Genomic DNA, 6,000 nt, shown 5'->3' with positions numbered 1-6,000 from the left:
CACTAAGGCCTCCCCGGTCAGATCTTAGAAGCCCAGGCAAAATTAGTAGGCTTGATGAGCTTCCCTGCCTCAGCAGAAAAATTCAGCCAGAAGGTGAAAGAAAGAATGACATGGGGAGACCAAATTTCGGTGAACAAAAAGAAAGGTGAGGTGGGCTCAATCAAGAAAAGAATTAACTCAAGGGTCCAAGGTTACAAACATTGAGGCTACTACTTACATTTCTATACACCCATTATATCAATCAATACACTGCCAAGGACAAAGTAGGTAAGGGGTATGGAGACTTAGCAGCAAACATTGGCCCAATAAGTGAAAAGCCCTTCACCAATACAATTTCTAATCAATCTTTTAACTACTCAAAGGAATCTGTGTTTAGACAGTTTAGAACATCTCTTGCCTCTCACAGTTGGAAGGCTCTGAACAATCACATGTAGCCAGAAAAACCTATTCAGGCAGGCTAGAGGATTTCCAAAGGAGTTTGTATATTGAAACACTGTCACACCCAGGAATTATTAACTGGAGCTGTAAGCTAACTCTTTTTTCAGAGAGAGGTAGTGGGGGACAGCCCTCCTGTAAAGTCAGAGGTGTAGGTGAGAGCACAAAGCAGAAAGTCGGCAGACTCTCGTTTTGGGGGTAGATGCTTGAGAATTTCCAGGGGGACTCCTGAGGCTCCATCCCGCCTTTGCCTATGCCAAGCCTCCTTCCTCATGACCTTTGCCATGGGCGGAGCTCACTCCCTGCAATAATTAACACAATTAAAGTGACTTTCTGTGTTGGAGCATCATTTCAATGAAGGGTGGAGAGTTCCTATTTCATTTACCAGTTTACTATTTTTTTTCTTTTATTATATAAAATTAATCAAAAAATAATCTGAACTAGTTCCTTTTCCTCTTCATTTTTTGAATTATTTGTAGAATATGTTAGGTTTTTAAAATATTGCTTTTAAAATGATCTGTTTTTTTTTTCCTTCAGAGCTAAAAACATCATCCTAACTCTACATCCTGACTTCACTTGTAGCTTGAGTATGTATTATTGACGTTACATATTTTCCCACCATTTAGTAGGAAAAATTAGATTTACTAATACATTTAGGAAAATGAATATTGTATTAATGCAATGAAGTTATTGATAGATGTGGTAGGCTAAGTAGTTGTTGTTGTTCAGTCTCTCAGTTGTGTCTGACTCTTTGCCACCTCATGGACTGCAGCACACCAGGAATCCCTGTCCTTCACCATCTCTGGGAGCATGCTCAAACTCACGTCCATTTAGTCAGAGGTGCCATCCGACCATCTCATCCTCTGTTAGGGGATGACAGAGGCTAAGCAGTGGCCTTCCAAAAATGTCCACTTTGAAATACTGAGGTACTTTGAATATGTTGACTTATACTGCAAAAGGAAATTTTCAGATATGATTAAAGTTCTTGAGATATAGAGATCATTCTGGATCATCTGGGTGGGTATAATCACAAGGGTAGTTTTAAGAGTGAGACAGGAGCATTAAAGACAAAAAAAGGAGACACGGTATCTGAACCAGTAGTGGTTGTGATATACTTTCAAGATGAAGGAAGGGGCCATAAATCAGCGAATGCAGGTGAGCTTCAGAAGCTGGAAAATGCAAAGAAACAGATCCTCCCTGAAGGCTCTAGAATGACTATAGCACTGACAATACTTTGATTTTAGATTTCTGATCTTCAGGGCCATAAGAGAAAAATTTTGTATTGTCATTAACTTTGTGGTAATTTATCATTACAGCAATAGAAAACAAATACAATACCCTCTTAATACATTCTTGCATTTTCCATTGTGTCTGTGGGTTTCCCTGATGGCTCAGACAGTAAAGAATCTGCCTGCAATGTGGGAGATCTGGGTTCAATCCCTGGGTTGGGAAAATCCCCTGGAGGAGGGCATGGCAACCCACTCCAATATTCTTGCCTAGAGAATCCCCATCGACAGAGGAGCCTGGCAGGCTACAGTCCATGAGGTTGCAAAGAGTCAGACATGACTGTGCACACACACATTGTGTCTCTACTGCCTAGGTCTTTTGTCAGTCTTTTGAATTCAATATCTCATGAAAGCCAGTATTGCTTTTAAGCATCACACTGCTATTTGATAGTTAAACAAAATTAAGTGAAATTAATATTGACCTCTGGGAGGGTTTGGGGGCAGGAGGAGAAGGGGACGACAGAGGATGAGATGGCTGGATGGCATCACTGACTCGATGGACTTGAGTCTGAGTGAACTCCAGGAATTGATGATGGACAGGGAGGCCTGGCGTGCTGCGATTCAGGGGGTCGCAAAGAGTCGGACACGACTGAGCAACTGATCTGATCTGATCTGATCTGATCTGAATATTGACCGAACACAATACTAGGAGAAGGAATTTGCAACCCACTCCAGTATTCTTGCCTAGAGAATCCCCTGGACAGAGGAACCTGGTGGGCTGCTGTCCATAGTGTCACACAGAGTTGGACATGACTGAAGTGACTTAGCATGCATGCATGCATTGGAGAAGGAAATGGCAACCCACTCCAGTATTCTTGCCTGGAGACTCCCAGGGACAGAGGAGCCTGGTGGGCTGCTATCTATAGGGTCGCACAGAGTCAGACATGACTGAAGTGACTTAGCAGCAGCAGCAACACAATACTACAAACTACTTTTCTCTTTCTGTAAATAATTCATATTATCTAGACTTTATTTTACTTTTTTCTTGAATAAAATGTGTTTATCCTTCATGATTTATACAAGCTCCTGTTTCTGGTAATGTTTCCTTTCTTCTACATACACATACACAGACATGTTTTTGTATTTTAAATTTGACTCTATTTTTTATCTTCTAATAAATCTTAAAAATTATTATATTGATAATTTAAAAATTATATACTTTATCCTTTTAAAAATTTCATTATTTTCAGTGTTGATCATTACTAATTTCTCTTCCTACTTTGGTTTAACTTTATAATTTATCATAAAGTATTGTCTCAGGACTTCTAGCCATTAAATTCATGTTCTAGGCATCAGTGAGGAGGAAAAGAGAAGGCAGAATAGATATACCTCCCTGCCCAGCCTGTAACATTTAACAGCTTTCCAACTGATACATCAAAACCTCCACATATATCTATCACATAGCACTTGGTCACATGACTCTTCCATCTGCAAGGCAAGGCAGAAAATGTCATGTTTTACTTGGATACATTGTTGACATGAATAAAATTGAATTTCTATTAGTAAGGGAGAGAAATAAAATGGGCATTGGATAGTTACTAACAGTTTCTGCTGCATATCATTCTTTTGGGTGCAGGCGTGATAGTTAAAATGTTTTTATTGGTTTAAGTATGACTGCAAGGTCCTGGATATTGTTGAAATCTAGTTTTAGGGTTTCCCTCAAAATTTGTCTCATTTCCTTTAAGGAACCTTATTTTACAGCTGTACTATAATTTTCCAATCATAGTAACATTTAGAGTTGAATAAAAATCCATTTAGATTCAATTTTGTAAATAGACTACCACTCTGTCCAACATCCTTATCTTTTACAGTATCTTAGTTCTGATTTAATAGTCCTTTGGTCATTACATTTTTTCTCAGAAACACACAGGTCATATGAATTCTGAATCTACTTAAATCTGAAAATGTCACTCCTTTTCTCTGACAGGTAAATTGTAATTTGAATCTAACTCCTTTGTTCTCAGTAGATTATATTTCATTGACTGATAAGTTTTAATATTATACATAAGTCAGGTACTAGTCAGATTCTCTTTCCTGTAAAAGTTACTTGCTCATCTAGAAGCTTATAAGATTTCATATTACTTTTGGAATTAAAATTTTCACTGGAATATCTCTAAGTAAATGACCTTTCTTATTAATCCTCATTGAGACCCAGGGAATCCTGTCAATCTTTGGGTGAAATCTTTCTTCAAATAAAGGAAAATTTCTCAATTTGTTTAAATATCTGTCTTCTATAACTGCCTTTTAAAAAACATTTCTAAACCCTTTTAATCTGAGTGAAAATTCTCTTGTCAGTGTCCTCAATAACTCATGTTTTCATTGATTGCCATAATTTATGCTATTTCTACATATTTCACATTTATTTCAATAGATCTTTCAGGACAGCTTAACTTTTAACCATAGCTATTTTTTAATCATAACTATTGAAAAATGTAAATTGGAAAATATATATTTTGTTGTTGTTTTTCCACAAGTTATTTTATATCTGATGTCCTTGACAGATCTTATTACTTTATTTATCTCATCTGACATATCCATTGGTTTCACTTCTTGTGAGATGGTTCTTTGTTTCTCTCTCTCTCTCTCTTTTTTTTACTTTTCTTGCTGGTCTTATTTATTTATTTATTTTCCTTGCTCATGCTTTAAAACACAGCAACATCACAGGCAATAATCATCGCTGCTAGCATACATCAGCCACTATAGCATTTGAGAACAGCTCAGCCTACCAGCGTAGCTATATTCATGGTCCTATAGTTCTTGAAGCATCTCACTCAAGATAGCAGGGCAGATGCAACTTTTCCCTTAGAACACTCAGAATAATGATATTTGATCTAGCTGTAAGTGAAAGTGAAAGTTGCTTAGTCGTTTCGGACTCTTTGCGGACTATATACAGTCCGTGGAATTCTGTCAAACAGAACCTGCTTTATATTGTCTGAGAGTTATTTCGACCTCTGATGCACAGCACCCATTAACTATTTCTGGTAAGAAACCCTGTTTATTTCTGTTTGTTTTTATAAATAGAAAAACGTTTTCCCCATTTTCAGTCCAAATAGCTTGGAAGAAATTGACCCTACAATAGGATTCATGGGAGCATGTTTGAAACCAGCCATCAGCACATTCTATTCTGGGTCAGAAAAATGATCATGGAGATGAGAATAGTCCGTTGATGCACAAGGCATTCATAGAATGAAAAATTCATTTCTCCACTGTGTTTATATTTTAAAGGAAAAATCTAAAATGACTGAAAGTCTTTTTCACACCATACATAGTCTTGTAAGTCAACACAGAGGAGAAAACAACTGAGAAATTGGTAAACTTTGTCTTCCTCAGAAACAAGTTGTCTGAAGCCTGGGTTGCCTGAATTTTAAACTGTGTTAAAAAAATAAATACATATTTTTCTAAAGAATTTTAGAAATTTTTGGAATATCATCAGATCAGATTTTCGCAATCTAAATAAGCTTGTGTAATTCAAACCTAGATCAAGAAAAGAACATTACCATTACCCCAGAAACTCCTTTTATCCTTTCTTCTAGTTAATCAGTAACATCCAACAATAACCACTGTCCTGTAGCCAAACAGTATATTAATAGATTAGTTTTGTCACTCTTTACTTTAATATGAATAGTATGTACATGATTTTTGTTCTGGATCCTTTGGCTTGATATTTTATTTATGAGATGCATTGTTATTGTCATGATATTGAAGCTGAAACTCCAATACTTTGGCCACCTGATGTGAAGAGCTGACTCATTGGAAAAGCCCCTGATGGTGGGAAAGATTGAGGGCAGGAGGAGAAGGGGAAAACAGGATGTGATGGTTGGATAGCATCACCAACTCGATGGACATGAGTTTGGATAAACTCTGGGAGTTGGTGATGGACAGGGAGGCCTGGCATGCTGTAATCCATGGGGTCGCAAAGAGTCAGACACGACTGAGTGACTGGACTGAATTCCAGTTTGCTTATTCCTATTGGTATTCTGGATATCATTCTGTGAACATATCATAATTTACTTATCCATTTTTCTGTTCATAAGCATTTGGGTAGTTTCCATTGGAGGATATTATTTATGTAATGCCCTGAACATACTGGAACTTGTTTTTCAGTGAACGTTTCTAATGCATTTCTGTTGGGTGCGCACCTAGGCATGTAATTTCCAGGCCAAAGGATAGGCACATATTTGTCTTCAATAGATCCTGATAATTTTTCATAATGGTTATAAAATTCATACTCTTACTAGCAATACATGAGAGTTCTATTTCTTTACAGTTTTGCTAATGC

This window comes from Bubalus bubalis, chromosome 1 (genome assembly GCF_019923935.1).
Source record: "Bubalus bubalis isolate 160015118507 breed Murrah chromosome 1, NDDB_SH_1, whole genome shotgun sequence".
Lineage (NCBI taxonomy): Eukaryota > Metazoa > Chordata > Mammalia > Artiodactyla > Bovidae > Bubalus > Bubalus bubalis.
Note: the sequence above shows the minus strand (reverse complement) of the source record.